Genomic DNA, 23300 nt, shown 5'->3' with positions numbered 1-23300 from the left:
AGTGTGTTCAAGTAATTGCCATGGGATCTTTCTGAGAAGATTTAACTCTGAAAGGTACTACCTAGTAGGCTTGTTGATAATAAGGCGTGGATCTCAAGTCTCCGAATCTATGATAGTCCCAGCATTTGACCGATTCAAGAGCTCATCTACCTATTTCTCAGATGTTGTGAAGACTTACCTCTGCCTTCAACCCAAGTAGTTCAGAGTCACAGAGAACTACAGCACAGCAACAGGCCCTATGGCCCATCTTGTCAGTGTTGACTTCTGTCTAGGCCCATCTACCTGCACCTGGACTATGTCTCTCAAACTTACTCCCATCCAAGCTCCTATCCAAGCTTCTTTTAAATGTTGCAGTTGATCCTACATCTACCACTTCTGCTCATAGCTCATTCCACTCTGACACCAGCCTCTGAATGACATTTTTCCGTAGATTCCCCCTAAACCTTTCACTTTAAACCTATGACCTCTAGTTCTAGTCTCACCGAATTTGAGGCTTAAAAAACCTGCATGTACTCACCCTATCTCTACCCCTCATAGTTCCTTCCAGATTCTAACTACATTCAAGGTGAAAAAAACCTCCTTCAAATGCCCTCTAAACTTCTTTATCCAATATTTCAAATCTATGCCTTGTACTTTAAATACATCCATTATTGAGAAAGATTTCCTACTATCTCCCTATCTACGCCCCTCATAACTTTTGTATACCCCCCCCCCATCAGTTCTTCCATTCCAAGGAAGACAAGCTGAACTTGTTCTTTCTCCCTCATAACTCAAATCAAACATAGAAAAATTATTGGTCCAAGCTTGGAGAAAGCAGCTAAGCTTAGACTGTACAGGCATTTAACAAGACATTGGTAGGCAGAAGAACAAATCTCTATCTTGTTTCTGGTGCAGCGTCACAGGGGAGAACTTGTATTGAACTGCAAATCCTCCTTCCAAGGCAACATGCTGGTGCAATGATGTACTGCTGCCACTCTCTTTCGGCTAATGCCCATCAATCCTGCAGAAAGGGAAAAGAGACAATGAGAAAGTTTGAATTGAGATGCTGTGAATTGTGTTGACAATCTCCAGAATACATTTCACAGAAGAGAAGCTGGCTGTATGGTTTCCGAGATTCACAGCAACATAACAACTTGCTTTTGTACAATTCCAATATAATAACGTGCTCAGCCAGAGAACTATTAAAGCAAAATGTACAGAAAGGATAGCTGGAAAGGGCTGGGTTGTAATGATATTTAAAGGAGTATTTTAAAAGGGAAAAGTTCCACATGAGAGCTTCCAGTGTTCTAGTGGCAGGCCATCTTACCTAGCTGTCAATTCAAAGTAAATTTATTATCAAAGTATATCAAATACAATCCTGACATACATTTTATTTATCTACCTATTTATTTATCAATTGACTGATTGATTGAGATACATTGAGTCCTTCCAGCCCTTCAAGCCATGTCACCCAGCTATCCCCCGATCTAATCCTAGCCTAATCATTGGGCAATTTACAATGGCCAACTGGTATGTCTTTGGACTGTGGGAGGAAGCCAGAGTATCGGGAAGAAACCCACACGGTTAACGGGGAGAACGTACAAACTGCTTACAGGCAATGGCAGGAATTGAACCCAACTTGGGCATTCAACCAGTGTGCAAAAGACAAACTGTGTAAGTGGAAACAGAAAGTAATAATAATCATAAAACATAAGAAAACAATAAATACCAAGAACACAAGATGAAGAGCTCTTGAAAGTGGGTCCATAGGTTGTGAGAATGTTTCAATGATGGGGTGAGTCCAGAGACCCCTGTACCTTCTTGCTGATAGCAAAACAAGAAGAGAGCTTATGGACTTATGCTGGGAGGACTTTACCCTAATGAACTGAGCCATTTGCACTACTTTTTGCAGGATTTTCAGTTCAAGGGTATTGGTGTTTCCATACTAGGCTGTGATGCAGCCTGTAAATGTACTGCACAGCTATAGAAGTTTGTCAAAGTTTCAGATGTCATACCAAATCTTCACGAACTCCAAAGGAAGCCACTAGGCTTTTTTCATAATTGCATCTCCATGAGGGGCTCAGGACAGGTCCTCCAAAATGACCAGCATGGAATGTAAAGTTGCTGACCCTCTCAAGTGTCAGCAAATTTATTACAACAGTTGATGTTCCATTAATGTGCATTATGTTCCTTTAATGGAATAGTCACCAACTGTGATGGAACAGTTAAAATCTGAAATTTGCAAAAAGCAAGGAAGAGGACTATGAATGGCAGAGGTTGCTTAGATGAATAATAAAGGATAGATTGCTACACTGAAAGTAGACCATAGACATAGGAGCAGATTTAGGCTGTTCATCTCATCGAGTCTGTGCCATCATTTCATCATGGCTGATCCTGGATGCCACTTAACCCCATTCACATGACTTCTTGCCATAATCCTTTGATGCCCTGACCGATCAGGAAACCAACAACATCCGCCTTAAATATACCCATGGACTTGGTCTGTGGCAGAGCATCCCACAGATTTACTGCTCTCTGTCTAAAAAAAAAATTCCTCCTTACCTCTGTTCTAAAAGGTCACCCCTCAACTTTGAGGCTGTGCCCTCTAGTTTGGATACTCCCACCAGAGGAAACATCCTCTCCACCTCCACCCTAGATATACGTTTCAACATTCAGTAAGTTTCAATGAAATCCCCCTGCATTCTTCTAAATTCCAGTGATTACTGGCCTAAAGCTGCCAAGTGCTCCTCAGATGTTAACCCCTTCATTCCCCGATCATTCTCGAGAATCTCCTCTGGACTCTCTCCAATGACAATACATCTATTCTGAGATATGGGGCTACAAATCGTTGATAATACTCCACGTGCGATCTGACTAATGTCTTATAAAGGCTCAGCATTATCTCCTTGCTTTTATATTCTATTCCCCTTGAAATAAATGCCAACATTGCATTTGCCTTCTTTACCAAAGATTCAACCTGTTACATGACTGTGGCGGTGGACAAACCCAAGTGCAGAACACAGGCACAGAGACAGAGCCGGGAGACATTATTGATGTAGCGAGCATGGAATCGATATCCAGTAGCGATGCTATACTTAGACCTGGCAATCCTAAGAACCATGAAACAAGGTTACTCACACCGGAGTCAACCAACAAGCTGGCAGCTCCCTGTTGTGGTCACAGGGTCTTTATCCTGCATTTGCTAATGGAAAGCAGGTGTTTGTAGTTAGTGGAACCTGAGAATGATTGGAAACTAAACGAGGGTATTGAGGCCCAATTCCTGAGGTAAATAGCCAGGTGGGGGATTGCCAGAGGGGACCATGACTGTACCCCTCCCTCAATGGGAGCCTCCCGGCAATCCTCCAGGCCTGTCTGGATGGTGCCGATGAAATTCCTGGATGAGGGAAGGGTCTAGGATGAAGGAGTGGGGGACCCAGGAATGCTTCCCAGTCCACCAGGTATTGGAAACCGCTGCCCCTACGGCGTGCATCCAGTAGTCTTCGGGCGGTGTATGCCAGATGGTTGTCGATGATACGGACAGGTAGGGGAGTCTCAGCCAGGGGACACAAGGGGCTGATGGAGACTGGCTTTAACTGGGATACATGAAAAGTCAGGTGGATGAGCATAGATCTTGGTGGTTTTAGGCAGACCGCTGCAAGATTGATAACAATTTCGACCTTGAATGGTCCTAGCAGACGAGGGGCGAGTTTTCTATGCTCGTTCTTGAGCAAGATGTCCTTGGATGCAAGCCACGCCATCTGCCCCGGCTGGTACTGAGGCGCTGGAGTCCGGTGTCAGTTGGCCTGCTTCTTATTGCGTTTTGCTGATCTGAGTAGGGCTGTACATGTCTCCTCCCAAACCTTCAGGCACCGATCGATATGGTCCTGAACCGACGGTACCGCAATCTCCTCTTCTTGTGTGGGGAACAGCGGGGGTGGTACCCAAGGGAAAAGTCGAACAGAGACCTCCCAATGGCAGAGCTCACCAGGGAGTTGCGGGCATACTCAACCCACGGGAGATGGTCGTTCCCAGTTGACGGGTTGTTTGCTGTTACACAGCGTAGCGTCGCCTCCAGGTCTTGGTTGACCCGTTCCGTCTGCCCATTCACCTGGGGGTGGAAGCCGGACGACAGGCTGACCGATGCACCTAAGGCTTGACAGAAGGCCTTCCATACCTGTGAGAAGAACTGGGGACCTCGATCGGAGATGATGTCTGTGGGGATTCCGTGGAGGCAGGAGACATGGTGGACGAGAAGATCTGTGGTTTCTTGAGAGGAAGGGAGTTCAGGGAGGGCTATGAAGTGCACCGCCTTGGAGAACTGGTCTACCACGGTGAGTACGGTGGTATTCCCATGTGAAGGGGGTAGACCAGTGACAAAGTCTAGGGCAATGTGAGACCAGGAACGACCAGGGACAGGTAGAGGACGAAGTAAACCCGCAGGTGGCCAATGAGAGGCTTTTCCCTGGGCACAGATGGAACATGTCAAGACACAGGAACGGGTATCTGCCTCCATGGACGGCCACCAAAAGTGTCTTTTCAGGAGCGCTAGGGTCTGATCACTCCCGGGGTGGCAGGCAAACCGAGACGTGTGCCCCCATTGAAGAACCTGAGACCTGACGGAAACGGGCACAGAAAGGCGATCGCCGGGTCCATTGCCGGGGTCAGGGTCGTCCCGCTGGGCTTCTTTTACTTTGGACTCGATCCCCCAAGTGAGGGTGGCGACCACGCAGGATGGTGGGAGGGTGGTCCCTGGGCTGGAAGTCTCCTCCTTGGAGTCGTATTGGTGGGAGAGCGCGTCCGGCTTCCTGTTCTTCAACCTTGGACAGTATGCGAGGGAAAACTTGAACCATCCAAAAAATAATGCCCAACGGCCCTGGCGGGAGTTCAAACATTTGGCGTTCTGAATATACCCCAGGTCTTTATGATCAGTCCATACCACAAACAGTTGTTCTGCCCCCTCCAGCCAGTGCCTCCATTCTTCCAATGCTAGTTTGACTGCCAGGAGTTCCCAATTCCCCACATCGTAATTCCGCTCGGCGGGGGACAGTCGATGAGAATAGAAGGCGCAGGCATGAAGCTTTTCATCCGAACTTGATCATCGGGACAGGACTGCTCCTATCCCAGAGTTAGAGGTGTCCACCTCGACAATGAATTGACGGGCTGGGTCTGGATGGACCAGGATGGGAGCGGTGGTGAAACGCCTCATCGGGTTGGTGAATGCCGAGTCAGCTTCAGAGTCCCAACAGAAGGGGGTAGTAGGCAAGGGGGGGGGCCACCACCTGACTGTAGTCTCTGATAAATCGGCGGAAGAAGTTTGCAAACTCCAGGAATCGTTGAAGTTGTTTGCAGGTCTTGGGCCTAGGCCATTCTTCCACTGCCCGGATCTTCTCGGGGTCTGCTCTCACCTGCCCGCTCCCGATGATATGACCCAGGAAGCTGACCGAAGGAACGTGGAAATCACATTTCTCTGCGTTCACAAATAATTGGTTTTCCCACAGTCTCTGGAGGACTTGACGGACATGGTGAACATGGGGATGCTAGGAAATATCAGGATATGATCAAGGTAAACAAATACAAACCAATTAATAAAGTCCCTCAGTACGTCACTAATGAGGGCTTGAAAAACTGCAGGAGCATTGGTGAGGCCAAGCAGCATGACCAAATATTCAAAGTGGCTCAGAGGTGTATTGAAGGCCGTCTTCCACTTGTCCCCCTCCCTCACCCTGACTAGATAGTATGCGTTATGAAGATCCAGCTTTGAGAAAATGGTGGCTCCATGCAGTGGTTCAAAAGCCGAACTAATGAGGGGTAGAGGGTACATTTTCTTAACTGTTATACTGTTCAGGCCTCCATAATCAATACAAGGATGAAGCAGTCCGCCCTTCTTTTCTACAAAGAAGACACCGGTGCCTACCAGGGAAGATGAAGGTCTGTGAGGGACTTGCTGATGTATTTCTCCATGGCCTCTCTCTCCAGTCAGGGTAGGTTAAAAAGGCGACTGGCGGGTAGCGGGGCCCTCTGGAGAAGGTCGATGGCACGATCATATGGGCAGAGAAAGGGCCTGTTGTTTACTGAATACCAGTCCCAGGTCATAGTATTCTGTGGGGACTTGGGACAAATCGAGGGGTTCCGGGGCAGGCAGAGTCGCGGTAGCTTCCCTGGGAGATGGGCGGACCGCAGACAGTTGGCGTAGCAAGACTGGCTCCATTTGGCTATCCTGCCGGTAGACCAGTCGATATGGGGGTTGTGTTGGGTCAACCATGGATACCCTAGAACTACCGGGGCTTGAGGTGAACAAATGAGACTGAATCGTTGGTTGCCGGATAGGATCAAGGGCGGGACAGCGTACAGTGGGTCACCCGAGCCAGCAGTTTTCCATCCAGGGCCTGGGCCTCCAGGGGGGTAGTTAGCGGCTCGTGAGGTATTCCAGCCTGGGAGGCTATGTCCTCGTCCAGCAGATTGCCCTCGGTGCCGGAATCCACCACAGCAGATACAGATAGAGACTGTCGTTGGTAATTCACGGTCGCCAGGATCTGCATCCGTCTGGGGGGCTGAAGGGAGTATCGTCTGGCTCACCTTTTTCACTGGTGATCCCAACCTTCTGGCCACTGAGGGCAGGTATCCTGGAAGTGTCCTGGCTGGCCACAATCGAAACAATCCCCAGCTCTCCACCTCCGAAGTCATTCGGCCGGGGAGAGCCGGTTCCGTCCCAGCTGCATCGGTTCCTCCCCCAGGGTGGTGGGGACGGTCGGAGCAGGAGCTGCACTTGGAGCGGCTGGGGAACGGAGGCTGGCTGCGACTGATAGGGTGGACCATGGGCTTCCCCGAGGAGCGGGGTGACTGGTTCTTTCTCTCAGCCGCTCTTGAAGTCGATTATTTAATCTAGTGGCCAGTGAGATCAGAGAGTCCAGACAATCCGTGTCATCCCTCGTGGCCAACTCATCCTTTATCGTACCTGAGAGACCCTGTGGAAACACCTCCCGTAGGGCCTCGTCATTCCACTCTGAGTCAATGGCTAAGGTTCGGAACTTGATAGAATTCCTTGCTACACTTCGCGAACCCTGACAAAGAGTCAGCAAGCGTTTAGCGGCGTCCTTACTGCGAATGGGTTGTTCGACGACCTTCCTCATTTCAGCAACAAAGGAGGGGAAGGAGGAACAAACCTTTGGTCGGTTATCCCATATCTTGGTTGCCCAAGACAAGGCATCCCCTCGTAACAGCCCCATGGTGTACGCAATCTTGGATTTATCTGAAGTGTAGGTACGTGGCTGTAGCTCAAAGACCAGGGAGCGTTGTAACAGGAAGGCCCATCACCTCCCTAGGTCCCCAGCGTAGGGTTCGGGCTCAGGCACGTATGGCTCTCGAGGGGACTGTGTTACTGATCCCAGGGGCGACGCCATCCCGAGGGGTGCGGTTTGGGTAGTCGGGGTTCTTGGAGGGGACGGAGAAGGGGAAGCCGAAACTCGGTCCACCTGCTCACTGACCTTCTGTACGTTCGTGGAGAGCGTCCAAAGGTTTTCTGTGACCCCTCTAAGTAGTTGCTCATGGGCACCCAGTAGACAGCCCTGACTGGCGAGGGCCTGTTGTACGGGATCCGTGTCCACTGGACTCATTATGGCCAGTTTGTTCTGTTACTCAAGCATGGCGGTGGACGAACCCAAGTGCAGAGGCAGAGTCAGGAGGCGTTATCAACATAGAAAGCATGGAATTGGTATCCAGGAGCAATGCTATACTTAGAACTGGCAATCCTAAGAAACATGAAATGAGGTTACTCACACCAGAGTCGACCAACAAACTGGCAGCTCCCTGTTGTGATCACAGGGTCTTTATCCTGCGTTTTCTGATGGAAAGCAGGTGTGTGTAGTTAGTGGAACCTGGGAATGATTGGGAACTAAACGAGGAGATTGAGGCCCAATTCCTGAGGTAACTAGGAAGGTGTGGGATTGCCAGAAGGGACCATGACACAACCTGTAAATTAATCTTCTGTGAGTCTTGCACAAGGACTCCTAAGTCCCTCTTCACCTCAGATGTTTGAACCTTCTCCCCATTTAGATAATAATCCTTTTACCAAAATGCATTATCATAAATTTCCCAACACTGTATTCCATCTGCCACTTTTTAGCCTATTCTTCCAATTTGTCTAAGTCCTGCTGAAATCGCTTTGCTTCCTCAGCACTGCCTGCTCCTCCATCTATCTTTGCATGATCCGCAAACTTGCCACAAAGCCATCAATTCCTGTACTGTATAGCCTACAGTATAATAAGGGACAACTTTATGTTTTAGTAACACGTCGTTGAATGCGCTATTAGGCGCATATTGAGCATGCGTTATTAGGCGAGTATTGATCTTTACATGTGTGCCAAGTTCAGTTTCTGCCAGGAAAAAACCATGAACCTTAGCTCCTGTCTCCAGCGATTTTATTAACAGCATTGTTGTGTAACCAGGCCACATACACAACAATTCCAAATCATTGACAAACAATGTGAAAAGTAGCAGTCCCAATAATGACCCCAAGGAACACCAGAGGTCACTGGCAGCAAACCAGAAAAGGCCCCTGTTAATCCCACTCACTGCCTCCTACCTGTCAGCCATTCCTCTATCCATGTTGGTATCTTTCTTGTAGTGCCATAAGATTTAATCCTGTTAAGCAGCTGTTATAAAACAGCTTCTGAAAATCCAAGTAAGTGATATCCACTGCCTCTCCTTTGTCCACCCTGATTGTTACTGCCTCAAAGAACTCTAACAGATTTGTCAGGCACAATTTCTCTTTAAAGACTTTGACTTAGTCTCCAAGTACCCCAAAACCTCATTCTTAGTAATAGACTCCAACACTTTCCCAACCACTGAGGTTAGACTAACTGGCCTATAATTTCCTTTCTTTTGCCTTCCTCCCTTCTCAAAGAGTGGAGTGACATTTGCAATCTTCCAGTCCTCGAGGACCATGTCAGAATCAAGTGATTCATGAAAGATCATGACTAATGCATCTGTTATCTCTCTGGACTCTGGGATGTCGTCAATCTGATCCAGGTGACTTATCCATCTTACGACCTTTGAGTTTGCCTAGCATTTTTTCCCTTGCTCCCTGACACTCACAGACCTCTGGCACACTGCTAGTGTCTTCCACGGTGAAGGCAGAGGCAAAGTCCCAATTAAGTTCACCTGAAATTTCTTTGTCCCCATTACTACCTCACCAGTATCATTTTCCAGTGGTCCAATATCAACTCTCACCTCCCTTTTATTCTTTATATAACTGAAAAAACATTTGGAATCCTCATTTATATTATTGGCTAGTTTGTTCTCATATTTCATCTTTTCCCTTCTTACAGCTTTCTTAGTTGCCTTTTGTTGGATTTTAAAAGCTTCTGAAATGTCCAACTTTTGATTCACTTTTGCTACCTTATATGCTCTTTCTTGGCTTTTATGCAATCCTTAACTTCCCCTTGTCAGCCACAGTTGCCTACCCCTGTCATTTGAGAATTTCTTCCTCTGTGGGACACGTCTATCCTGCACCTTGTGAACGATTCCCAGAAACTTCAGCCAGCTCTCTCTGCTGTCATCCTCACCAGTGTCCTCCTCCATTCCACCTGGGCAAGCTCCTCTCTCAGGCCTCTAATTCCCTTTATTCCACTGATACATCTGACTTATACTTCTCCCTCTCAAATTACAGTATGAATTCAATCATATTTTGATCACTGTCTCTTAAGGGTTCCTTTCCATTAATAAGATCTGGGTTATTAAATGACACCCAATCTAAGATAGCCTTTCTCCAAGTAGGCTCAAGCACAAGCTGCTCTAAAAAGCCATTTCACAGGCATTCAACAAATTCCCTGTCTTGTGAAATGACACCAACCTGATTTTACCAATCCCATTGCATATTGAAGTCCCCCCATTACAATTGTGTCATTACCCTTATTACCTGCTTTTTCCAGCTCCCTTTGCAATCTCAACCCCACATCTTGGCTACTATTTAGAGGCCAAGACTAGAGTCTCGGACTGTACTTCTTTCCATAGATGCTGCCTGGCCTGCTGAGTTCCTCCAGCATTTTTCCGTTGCTCGGACTTCCAGCATCTGTAGGTTTTCTCTTGTTTACGATTACCATAATGACTTTTTTACCCTTGCAGTTTCTTAACTGCATCCACAAAGATTCAATATTCTCTGACCCTTTGTCACCTTCTTTCAGCAATGATTCAGTGATGACCGCACTGAACGTAGTCCAAGGTGACTCCTTTGCTTGCATCTTCAGAAACAGCTGCATTTGAAGACCCTGACCTGGAGTTACACGCTGACTTCAGTTCCTTACGGGAATGGGACCCGCTCTCGTGGTTTCATGACTGGCCGCTATCCGACATGCCAAGGGCACGGTCTAAGAGTTCAGCTCTCCTAGGATCTCAGGGCTCTGGGGCCGGGCGGATCGAAGGTCAGTGCCCTGACAGACCAGTGTGTTGTGGGAGCTGGAAGATCGTTGTCTGTGTGCCCAGAGACCTGAGATCTTTGGGCACAGAGCTCAGAAAAAGTGACGCAACAGCCTTTTAACATCGCAAATCAGTGAGTTGTTTGTTACGTCTCCCTTCTCACTGTGAAACAGAGACATCTTTTTCTACCTTATTAGAGAGAGAAAGAGAGAACCCATGGTATGTCATATACTCGGTGAATGAGTAGTCTTTGGGGTACTGCAAGTCTGTGTCTTTGCTGCACACTTGAGTGCTCAGTGGCGGGAGCCGATGCTTTTTTTTTTGCTGGTGGGGGAGGCTTACAGCCGCTTACGCGTGGAAGGGAGGAGGGCTTTAGGGTTATAACATTTAACTAAGCAAAACATTATCAGGATGTATATTGTACACATTTCCCTGACATTAAATGTTCCTTTGAAACGTTGAAACAACGTCATATCGACCAATAAGTAATTGCGCTACAAATTCATCCACCTTATTCCGAATGCTACGCACATTTAAATAAAGCATTATCAGTCCTGAATTCTTTGCCATAGAACCATAGAACATTACAGCGCAGAAACAGGCCTTTTGGCCCTTCTTGGCTGTGCTGAACCATTTTTCTGCCTAGTCCCACTGACCTGCACCTGGACCATATCCCTCCATACAGCTCTCATCCATGTACCTGACCAAGTTTTTCTTAAATGTTAAAAGTGGGCCCACATTTACCACTTCATCTGGCAGCTCATTCCACACTCCCACCACTCTCTGTGTGAAGAAGTCCCCCCCTAATGTTCCCTTTAAACTTTTCCCCCTTCACCCTTAACCCATGTCCTCTGGTTTTTTTCTCCCCTAGCCTCAGTGGAAAAACCTTGCTTGCATTCACTCTATCTATACCCATCATAATTTTATGTACCTCTATCAAGTCTCCCCTCATTCTTCTATGCTCCAGGGAATTAAGTCCTAACTTATTCAACCTTTCTCTGTAACTCAGCTTCTCAAGTCCCAGCAACATCCTTGTAAACCTACTCTGCACTCTTTCAACCTTATTAATATCCTTCCTGTAATTTGGTGACCAAAACTGCACACAATACTCTAAATTCAACCTCACCAATGCCTTATACAACCTCACCATAACATACCAACTCTTATACTCAATACTTTGATTTATAAAGGCCAATGTACCAAAAGCTCTCTTTACGACCCTTTTGTGTTTTGCCTCTGTGGTACAACTTAACTCCGCTTTGTCTGCATTTATACCCAATCATTGGCTTGTCCTTCCTTACATTCATATTATATACATCATCTACTTGTTGGCTCATCCTCAGCTCTATCATACTGGTTCCCACCCCCTTGCCACTTTAGTTTAAACTACTCCCAACCGCTCTAGTAAACCTGTCCGCAAGAATATTGGTCCCTCGCGAACTCGCAAGAAGCGCCAGCCAAGGTCAAGAACCACAGGGGAAAAGGACAAAGTGCTGAAAATTTATGTTAACCAGATTGTTAATTGCCAAGTCTTCACAATTTATCTGAGTGAAGGACATCATCCCTTACTGATGTCGGTCTTTTCTTCACCTTTTGTGCTGGTTAGTCCTACAGAAAGCGAAGTGTTGTACTAAAGTCCATGTGCTCAGAGGTGGAGAAGCAGAAGTCAGGAAATTATAAGTTAACTGCATTAAAGTGGTTGGAGAACATATTAAATAAGATCATCAAACACAGGAGCAAAGTTAGGCCATTCAGCCTATCAAGTCTCCTCTGCCATTCCACCATGGCTGATTTATCCTCCATGACTTCTCTCTGCAACCTTTGATGCCCTTACAAATCAAGAACCTATCAACCTCCATTTAAAAAACAAGAGAAAATCTGCAGATGCTAGATCCCCCATTTTAAATACACTCAGTGACGACCCGCACAGCCATCTGCAGCAATGAATTCCACAGATTCACCACCCTCTGGGTAAAGAAATTCTAAAGGGATGCCTTTGTATTCTGAGGCTGTGCCTCTGGTTGTAGACTCCCCACTATAGGAATCCTCTTCTCCACTTCTCTTAGGTATTAGGCCTTTCAATATTCAATATATTTCAATGAGGTCTGCCCTCATTCTTCTAAACTTCAGCAAAGATGTCAGAGGAAATGTATGTGAATTTGTTTGGTTGAATTCAGCAAAGAAACTGCTGTCTATAAATAGGATCTATCTCCCCACGTGCAGTGTTCTTGGTGAAAGTGACTGCAACATTTCCTTGCTGTGTGATTCATCATGCACCAAATGATATCATGGGCCATGCACTGCATGCTTCCTCCACAGATGGTGGAAGTTGGAGCTTCTGTGGGGTGTAAGCTGGAAGAGAGTTCATGAAGCTTCAGGAAAATGCAAGCATTTGGCTTTTGAAACTATAAAGAGCCAAAATAAAAGAAAAAAAATGTGTGCATTAAGATTATTGAATGGACTTCAAATGGGAGACAGAAAGCTACTCGTAAAAGTAGATGCAAAGACCTAAGCCCAGCCTGATGAACGGAAGGCCAGAAAGAAAGGAGTCAATGGAGATACGAAAACAGAGGATTCATCAGATGATGTTGTGGATGAGAAGCCAAGAGGAGAAAACAGATTGTAAAGGCAGTTGTCGATCCATGGGGTATCATGGGTTTGCCCCTCTGGTGGACTGTGTCCTCTCCAGGGTTCAAGCCTGGGTGGGAAGAATTGAAGAACCGGCTGTTGCCCATGCAGTGGGTTCCCCCTCTCCATGTCACTGATGTAGTCCAAGGGAAGGGCAAATGCTTGGCATCAGCATTGTCACAAAGTGAAGTTGTAAACAACATCAACATCCGGGACCCCGGCTCAGGATTTCTTCCTCGGGGTCTACTCCCGAAGCCTTTCTCCATGGGTAGGTATGGCTGCAAGGCAGCAGAGGTTTAAAATCAGATTTTCCTTCTCCTAGGCGGGCTGCTGTCCAAGCCCCACCTGCCCGAAGCAACTGGTTTTGAGGCGCCAGTGGCCCGCCTTGGCCCTTTCTCTTCTCAGTAGAAACAGTTCCGTTGGGCCTAGTAGCTAAGCCCCACGTGAAGGCCAAGAGTTGGACTTAGTTGTCAGAGGCTGTTTGAGTCAAAAACCATTTGGTGCAGTTTATAGGAAGTGGGAGCTTCTCCCCACTACCACCCCTGGCTATGACAACCTGAGGGACTGTATGTAAGGGGAGCAATAGAAGGATTAATAAGAGAATACTCCAGTGAAGTAAATGCATCTTCCCAAGATCAAGATGCACAAGCTAGAGGAAGAAAAGGGAAGAAGAAGAAGAAGAAGAAGAAGAAGAAGAAGAAGAAGAAGAAAAAGAAGAAAAGGTAGCTACCACTACCAGAACCACTTCCTGCAGTCTCAGAGTCAACTCCTACAAACAGCACAGAGGAGGCCTCAGAACCTGAGATTGTTTACACAGTCACGAGCCTCACCTGCTAAGCAGAGTGTTTCCCTTTTGTCAGGAAAGACATGATCCTACAAGAGTGAAAAAGCCTGCACAACCAGTAAATCTTTCAGCCTGTGTGTCGTAGTTGTATTATGCAGTTGAAATGCATTTTCTATTGAGATACAGTTTATAGCTAAGCAGGGAGGAGGGCTGCATATTTAATCATTCAGTAGTATTTGAGTAAGAAGGTGGGGGAAAGGGAGGAAGAAATGCAAGTTACTATTGTAAATATGTTGTTGATTGAACATTCTTGGTTTTTTAAATAATTAATTCTGGGTTATATGTAAAAATAAGCGAATTGCATATGTCATGACACTACCACATGATACTTATGCAGCTCACTTAAAGTAAACATGAATGTAGACTCACATTTCAGAATCCTGTGTATTAGTTTAACGTTTTGAAGTAACAAAACATAACACAGAGCAACAGACACAAAATGCTGGAGGAACTCAGCATATCAGGCAGTATCGAAGGAAATGAATAAAGAGATGGCGTTTTTGGCCAAGACCCTTCATCTGGCCTGGAAGGAAGGGGAAAGAGGCCAGAATAAAAAAGGGCGCGGGGAGGGGAGGAGGATGGTTGGGTGGAAAAGGTGAAGGGCTAGAGAAGAAAGAACCTCATAGAAGAGGAGAGTGGACCCTAGGAGATCGAGGAAAGGTATGGGCACCAGGTGGAGGTGACAGGCAAGTGAAGAGAAGATGTGAGAGGCCAGAATGGGGAATAGAAAAAGAGGGAAGGGGAGGGAAAAAGAAGAAAAGAAAAAAACCATACCAGAGAGAGAAATCAACATTCATGCCTTCAGGTTGGAGGTTACCTGGACAGAATATGAGGTGTCGCTCCTCCACCCAGAAAAGGACTGAAATGAGTAAACTTAATTTGTTTCTGGAAACGTTTTATTCAGTTTATTGAATTACTGAGTTTTTGCACTGTACGTGCTGGTTGTATTTTTAAACTCACCTCCCAGTAGCATTTTAACAACTTCTGACATGTTTAATTATCTGAATGCAGTTAAAACATTTTCCTCACCCCTTCCTGTTCAACCCTCACCCATTTAGTGCAAACATTCTTATCTCGGCCTTGGCCTGAGCTGAGGTATAGAAACGAGGTAACTCTAAGTGAGACGCGCAAGATGAAGTACTGTAATCGCAAATAAGATCTGCAGATGCTGGACATCCAAGCAACACACAAAATGCCAGAGGAACTCAGCAGGCCAGGCAGCGTGAAATACTGTACTATTGTTGTTACTACTTTCTGCTAAATACAGAACATTTATTCTGGGATTATCGATAAAATGTTGACTCACAAGCTTGCTAATGCTGCCACTAAAGCTGCAGAAATGCAATTGCAGAGTCCAGTGGCACCAGTTCCATGTCTGCGTAATGCTGCATTATTTTAGCTCGGTGGGTGACAGGGTATGTGCCTCCCAGTCAGCAACTGCAGAAAAATTTGGACAGATTAGAGAGAACTGTCAAAGAAGTGGCAGATGCAGTACAGTGGAGGGAAGTGTATGACTACACACTTTAGTAGAAGGAATAAAGGCATAGACTATTTTCTAAATGGGGAGTGAGTTCAGGATTCAGCCATGCCAAGGGGCTTGTGATTCCTTGTGCAGGATTCCCTAAGGGTTAACTCGTAGAACGAGTCGGTGGTAAAAAAAAAGCAAATGCAACTTTAGCATTCATTTCGAGAAGACAAGAATATAAAAACAAGGGTTTAATGCTAAGGCTTTATAAGATACTGTTCAGACCACATTTGGAACATGTGAGCAGTTTTGGTCTCAGAGATAAGAAAAACGTTCTAGCATTGGAGAGGATCCAGAGGAGGTTCATGAGAATGATTCCAGGAATTAAAGAGTTAATGTATGAGCAGCATTTGAAGGCCCTGGTCCCGTACTCACTGGAACTGAGAAGAATGAGGGGGGATCTCACTGAAACATTTTGAATATTGAAAGACCCAGATAGGGAGGACATGGAGAATTTTCCAATAGTGCAAGAGTATAGGACCAAGTGATGCCCTTTAGAACAGAAAGGAGGACGAATTTCTTTAGCCAGAGGGTGGTGAATCTGTGGAATATATTGCCACAGATGGCTGTGGAGGCCAAATCATTGGGTATGTTTAAAGCAGGTGATTTGTTCTTCATTAGTATGGGTGTCATGTGTTATGGGGAGAAGGCAGCAGAAAGGGGTTGAGAGGGAAAGTAAATCAGCCATGTTGAAATAGCGGAGCAGATTCAATTGGCTGAATGGCCCAATTCTACTCCTATATTTTAAGGTCTCATATTAATAGGCAGCGCAGTGACACAGTTAGCAGAGCACCTGCCTCTCAGGGTTCAACCCGCTGTCTGTGTGGAGCTAACCCTACTTCCCATTTTCCCTATGACCACATCACCTTCATGATCTTATACAGCAATTCCAATGCACAGAAATAGAAGAGGTTTTGGAGAATGGTGGGCGTAGCCTGGCCTGTCACAGGCACAGCACAGCACTCCTCATCATTAAAGGTGCTGCCTCTACGCCTGCCTGGTGACATTTCTCACCAAGGATCTCCATCAGCTGGGTCACACCTTCTTCTTGCTGTAACTGCCTAACCTACTGTTTGATGGTTAGAAGCCCATTTTGCTGCTGCAAGAAATAGGGGCAATTCTTGTTGCTACCATCAAATACATCCATCAGGTTCTTGAACAGACCGCCACATTAACCTTGCCTCAGCAATGGACCTCCACATTACCATGGGCTTGTCTCTAATTGTGCTTTTCTTTTGTATCAACGCCTTGATTTTCATAATCTTTTCCTTCTCTGCGTGCTGTCTTAACCTATTTGCTCTATGCACCTGTGATGCTGCTGCAAGCAAGATTTTCATTGGAACTGTATCTTCTATCCTTGTGCGTATGGTAGTAAACCTTCACAAACAAGAGGAAATCTGCAGATGCTGGAAATCCAAGCAACACACGCAAAATGCTGGAGGAACTCAGCAGGTCAGGAAGTGTCTGTCGAGAGGAATTAAGAGTGTTGAAGAGCCTCAGCCTGGAATTCCAACACTGGGATAGATAGGGATTGAATCCCTGCATTTCAAATGAGCAAACCTCATGCAAGAGGATGGCCAAGGAAGCACATGTTATAGTTAACTGTGACAGCACTGTCTGATACTCATATTGAAATTAATTGGTTCACTGAACATTCAGCACTGCTTGTAGGAGCATTATAGAGCACTTCCAGTATGTTGTATCGCATTTCTGAAATTGGGCAAGAAGTCAACTTTTAATAAGAAAATACGAAATATGTCACTAAACTGGAACAAATGCAAATAAGGTTTATGAGAACATTGTCAGTAGTCAAAGGTCTGGGTCATTTAGACAGGTTAGGTAGGGTAGGACTTTGTTCATCGGGACACAGTAAACTAAAGCAATGACCAGAATCAGAATCATGTTTATTATTACTGTTTATATGATGTGAAACTTGTTATTGTATGGCAGAAATAGAGTCTAAATACTATATAATATGACATACAGTACTGTGCAAAGGTCCTAGGCACATGTAAAAAAAATCTGTAAAGTGAAGATCCTTTCAAAAATAATGAAAAGTTTCTAAATATTAGAAGAATACTGTAAAGAGCAAAACTGTTAAAAAAAAACTCAATCAAATCAATATTTTGTGTGATCACTGTTGCGCTCAATATTAAGGAATAGTGCAGAGCACACACCAGGATGCCCGTGGAGAGCATATTCACTGAACTTTATTGATAACTGTGCATATACAGCATGAGGAGTCCTCCCACGTGGGAGCGGCTAACTTAGTAGCAGAGGAATAAACTATTAACTAACACTACATCTGACCTTCTTGAAAAAAAAGAAAAACTAGGTGATATACTTCTTGTCTATAGAACTGCATTGAAATTATAGTCACTGAAATTAAATGATTCAGTTCACTTTATCCATAGCACATAACTTGGTACTTAACACATAACTTAGCACATAACTCCCTACACAAAAATAAAAAAAGAATTGCCAACATTAAAACTGTCATTCTCTTTGTTTTTGACTGTCTCTCTCTTTGTATTCCTCCTTTTTTCATCAGTACCTTTCTTTTTAAAGAGGTCTCGTTTTGTGAAATGTTTTTAACATTAGAACTCTATATAAAAAACACTGAATCTAATGGAGGTCAGGGTAGACTACCTGTCTACTCCAGCAAGGTGAAAGGATTATTTTGTCTCTTTACTCACTTGCCCTGGAGAGTTTCTCTGTGGTGAGACAAATAAATGACCCAATCTGGTATAGGTTCCTGGAAGTGTTGGAGTGGATGGAGGTTCTTGAACAGGTGTGTCCACCTCAAGTAAATGGTCCTTGTCATAAGGATCAAGCTACTTTTCTCAACCTTTCGTGGACTTTGGAGGTGCGTGAGTACACGCTTGCTCCACCTGATTTTACCTTGTGATGTTCTGATCACAAATGATCGTGCGGCATGCTGCCAGACTATTGCTCCTTTAGTGAAATGGTCTGAAACTCAAACAGCTTCACCACTCCTGAGTGATGTCAAAGGTTTTTGTTCTGTGTCTGAGATCGTGTGTGCTCTGTTTTCTCACGCTGTGTGTCTCAGAGTTTCTCACTTTGTCTAAGTGAGGTTGGAGACAGGAAGGAAGAACAGGCAGGCTTGTTCTCAGTCTCTGGCCCATTGACAGCTCTGATGGACTGTAGCCATCAGCAAGAGATGTGCAGTGATAACCTGGCAGTGCTTTGTAGGGGTCTTTTGCCTACAGTTTGCACTGCTCTTTCTGTTTCTCCATTTGCCTGTGGGGTCTGTGGACTGCTCGTTTGGTGTTTGATCTCATAGTCCCTAGGAAAAGCTTTGAATTCTAAGCATGTGGACCATCGTCAGACACGTGCCTCTGGTATTTCATAGCAAGAGACTACAGCTTCCAGGTGCTGTGGATGCAGAGGACAGCTTGAACTCCTCAACACTCCATGAGGATTAATCCACAGGGAGATGTTTGTCTCTTTTCAGCTCGAAAATCTCTGTGCCTGCAATTTGCTATGAAATATCCGGGAATTCAGGGATAGAGAGGTCAGCATGATTTTTGTGGAGTTTTCTGCATGCTTCACATTGATTTACATTATCTCCCAGCTGTGTGCTCGAACCAGGCCACCACACAGATTGCCTAGCTATTAGGTGACATTTTTTTTATTCCTTGATGTCCTTGGTGGATTTGACTGATGATTTTGGTGTGTACAGAAGCAGGAATGACAAGTCTGGATCCCTTTAGTAGCAAACCATCAAGAGTGTGTCTCTGGGGGGACTTACGGTAAGATGGCGATTGCTTAGCTGCTCCAAACTTTTGTTCCGTTATTTTCGCTATCTTTGCACTAAATGTCGCCATTTTTTAAACCTTAGTTAGGAACTTTATTTGGTTTCTTTCACTTGCCTGTGAACACATCTACCTTACAATGTCTAGCAAGAGTTCTAAATCCGGGAGAAAGGAAGTTTTGGCTCTGCCGGCTGAGACCCTCGCTGCGCTGGAACAACACCGAGATGATATTTTAAAGGAATTTAGAACCGCTTTCAAACAGCTGGAAGCCAAACTGGATAGGATCAACACTAGTGGACGAACACTTATCTCGCATCAATTCGACTTCTGAAGATTTAGAAAGTAGTGTTCGATACTTGGAGACTCTCTGTTCCAGTTTAGAGGGAAAATATAACAAACTCCTTTCCAAAATGGTGGATCTCGAGAATCGGAGCAGACGCTGTAACTTTCGAATTTTTGGGTTGCCAGAGGCCACTGAACAGGGATCAACCGTGAAGTTTTTTGCCGAGTTTCTCTGTGAGATATTCAGGGAAGATTTGCTTCCGAACCCGCCTGAGCTCGAAAGGGCAAGTCTACGTTCCCCCCGGAATTCTGGGCTCCCGCCCGCGACCGGTAATTTTGTGTTTTCATCAATACCAGGTAAAACACCATTTGATTATAGAGGCACGTCGCAGAGGTACTTTTACTTTACAAAATACAGTCATTCGCTTTGTGGAGGATTTTACACCCCAGATCTTAAAGATGCGCACTGAGTTTAAAGGCGTAATGAAAGTGCTTTTTGATCGTGGTTTTAAACTCTCTCTTCGCAATCCTGCCGATTTACGAATCACGCTTAATACTGGAAAATATAAGTGGTTTAAGTCAGTGAAGGAGGCTGAGGCATTTGTGGCAAGTCTTCCGGCTATCCAGCCATCTTCGGAACCCGATTGGACCAACTAAAATGGTGGATAAGTACTTCTCGTAGTAAAATTACTTTTTCCGGACTCAGACTTTACTTGAATCACTCAGACATTATTTACTGAAACTCTAAGGGCTGTTGACAATCTCTCCCTGGATTTGGTGTGTCTTTTTTAAATAGACATTCTGTGCTTAATGTTTCCCTATAGACGTTTAAATAGTACTTGTGTAATCTATTTTATTCTTGTATAACTTTATCTATAGAGTTCTACAATTGCCTCTAACTTGTTTTGGAGGTTTGAAGTCTTTTTTGAAGGCCTCCCTGTTTGTTGGTTCACAGTTTAACTGCTGATTATTTTTTATTTTTTTATTTATTATTTTTTTCACCTTTTTTAAAATTTTTGATTTTTTTTCCTCTCTGTAAATGGTTGATAAGTACTCTTCTTGAATCTATAATTTTCCCCTTCCTCCCTTTTTTTTTCCCTTTCTCTTCCTTTATTCTTCCATAATTTTTCGCGGGTAGGTTAGTTTTGATTTTCTTCCGATTTTCTCTGTATTAAGTTTTATATTTCTGCAGAAGATGTTCCAATTTGTAGTTATGTTTTCTAGTGCATAAACTAGTTACTATTTGCTATAGTATTTATATGGAAGTGCTGTTAATGACACAGATCTGGAAGTTATATTTGGGTTAATTTTTTTGGTAGAGCTAGCTGCTTTTTTTGGTAGCCGTCTAGTTTTGGGTTGCGTGGGTGGGGTGGATTTTCCAGTTCCAACATCACTCACTGTATTTAGTGTTTTTCTTTATTGCTCAGGACATGTTTATGTTTTGATTTTACGAATCTATGTTTACATTTCTGCTCCCAGACTGCTATTGCTTGCCTTTTTATATCCCTGCTGCCTTTTATGCATTAGTAATCGATAATGGCTAGTGCACTTAAATTTGTGAGCTGGAATGTAAAGGGATTGAATCACCCTGTTAAAAGGAGGAAGGTATTCTCACATATTAAACAACTCAAAGCTGACATTGCTTTCCTTCAAGAAACTCATATTCGTTGTTTTGATAACTCCCGGCTTCTGTCAAAGAGGGCGGGTCAGCATTTTCATTCATCCTTTGCCGCTAAAGCTGGGGGAGTCTCCATCATTATTAACTCAAATATTCCTTTTGAACTCCATAATAAAACATCTGATACAAATGGCCATTTTATTATTGTTTCTGGTAAACTATATAACATTAAAGTTGTACTAGCAAACCTGTATGCCCCCAACTTTGATGATGTTGAACGTTTTTTTTCCTCACTACCAGACCTAAACTCATACTCTCTTATACTGGGTGGTGACTTCAACTGTTGGTTAGATCCTAATCTGGATCGATCATCCTCTGTTACCAGATCACCTACTAAATCTGCCTTAGCTATCCAATCGTTTCTCTCTAATTTTGGTATCTCTGATATATGGCATTTCCTTCATCCTACTGAGAGAGATTATTCTTTTTTTTCACATGTTCACCATACCTTCACTAGAATTGACTATTTCCTACTTGATAACCAACTTATTCCATTTGCCTACTCTTGTGACTATCAGAGTATACTGATCTCTGACCATGCCCCAATTACTCTCTCTTTAAACTTTCCTGATCTCCCTCAGAGGAATAAACACTGGCGGTTTGATTCAACTTTATTATCGGATGATGATTTTTAAAAATTTATTAAGGATCAGATAACCTTTCATTTTAACACTAATACATCACCTGAAGTGTCATCCCAGATTGTCTGGGATGCCATGAAAGCACATCTGAGGGGTCAAATAATCTCTTACACAGCAAATCTCAACAGAAGATCCTGTGCAGATTGATTAGACCTCATTAACCAGATTAAAGAATTGGATCAACTGTATGCTCAAACTAAGAACCCTGAAATATACAAGAAGCATGTAGAACTCCAAACTAAATTTAATCTTCTGTCCACTCAACCTGTCGAACGCCAACTTCTCGAAAGCAAGAGTCGCTTTTACATTCATGGGGATAAGTCTGGTAAATTTCTAGCCAATCAGCTGAGGCGTTCCAAAGCCAAACAACATATTACAAAGATCCGGAAGGAGAACGGAGACTTTACATCGGATCATTTAGAAATTAATGATGCATTTAAAATTTTTTATTCTTGGCTTTATTCCTTTGAATCTTTGAATGACAATATCTCTGTTGATCAATTTTTAAATAATCTGAATATTCCTTCACTTTCATCTGATTTTAAAGCCAAACTTAATGCGCCTATATCATCAGAAGAAATATCTTTTGCAATTTCTGCACTGTCCTCAGGGAAATCTCCTGGACCTGATGGGTTCCCTGTAGAATTTTATAAATCATTCTCTTCACTTCTTTCTCCTCAGTTACTTTCAGTATTATCTGACTCGTTTAATTATGGTAAATTGCCACCCTCTTTTAATGAGGCATCTATTATTCTTCTATTAAAAAAGGGTAAAGACCCAACAGAGTGTTCCTCGTATAGGCCGATTTCTTTGCTCAATGTTGATGTAAAGATCTTAACTAAAGTTTTGGCTTATAGATTAGAAACCGTTATTCCCTCTATTATCTCTGATGACCAATCAGGTTTTATTAAAAACCGTCCCCTTTTTTTTAAACATTCAGCGTTTATTTAATATTTTATATTCACCTCCAACTGGGATTCCTGAATGTGTTATTTCCCTCAATGCGGAGAAAGCATTTGATCGTATAGAGTGGAACTACCTTTTTGCAGTCTTAGAAAAATTTGACCTCGGTCAAAGTTTCATCTCTTGGATCAAATTGCTGTGCCTGTGGCCTACTGCTTCTGTTTTAACTAATTTTCAGAAATCCCAGGTATTTAATCTCAAACGTGGCACCCATCAGGGATGCCCCTTAAGTCCCTTTCTCTTTGATTTGGCTATAGAACCTTTGGCGATAGCATTTCGAAATTGTCCTGAATTGACCGGGATTTGGAGAGGGGGTGTTGAGCATAAAGTTTCTCTCTATGCTGATGACTTATTACTCTTTCTCTCAAATCCGTCTACATCCTTACCTCCAATGTTTTCACTTCTTGACCAGTTTAGCCAGATCTCTGGCTATAAACTTAATTTACATAAGAGTGAACTTTTCCCAATTAATAAAGAAGCACAAGAATTAACATTTCGTGATCTCCCTCTTAAAGTAGTCCATAATCAATTTACTTATCTTGGAACTACAGTCACAAGAAAGTTTAAAGAT

The sequence above is a fragment of the Hypanus sabinus genome, chromosome 19 (assembly GCF_030144855.1).
Source record: "Hypanus sabinus isolate sHypSab1 chromosome 19, sHypSab1.hap1, whole genome shotgun sequence".
Taxonomy (NCBI): Eukaryota; Metazoa; Chordata; class Chondrichthyes; order Myliobatiformes; family Dasyatidae; genus Hypanus; species Hypanus sabinus.
The sequence above is the reverse complement of the archived record's forward strand: the minus strand, read 5'-3'. Positions refer to the sequence as shown.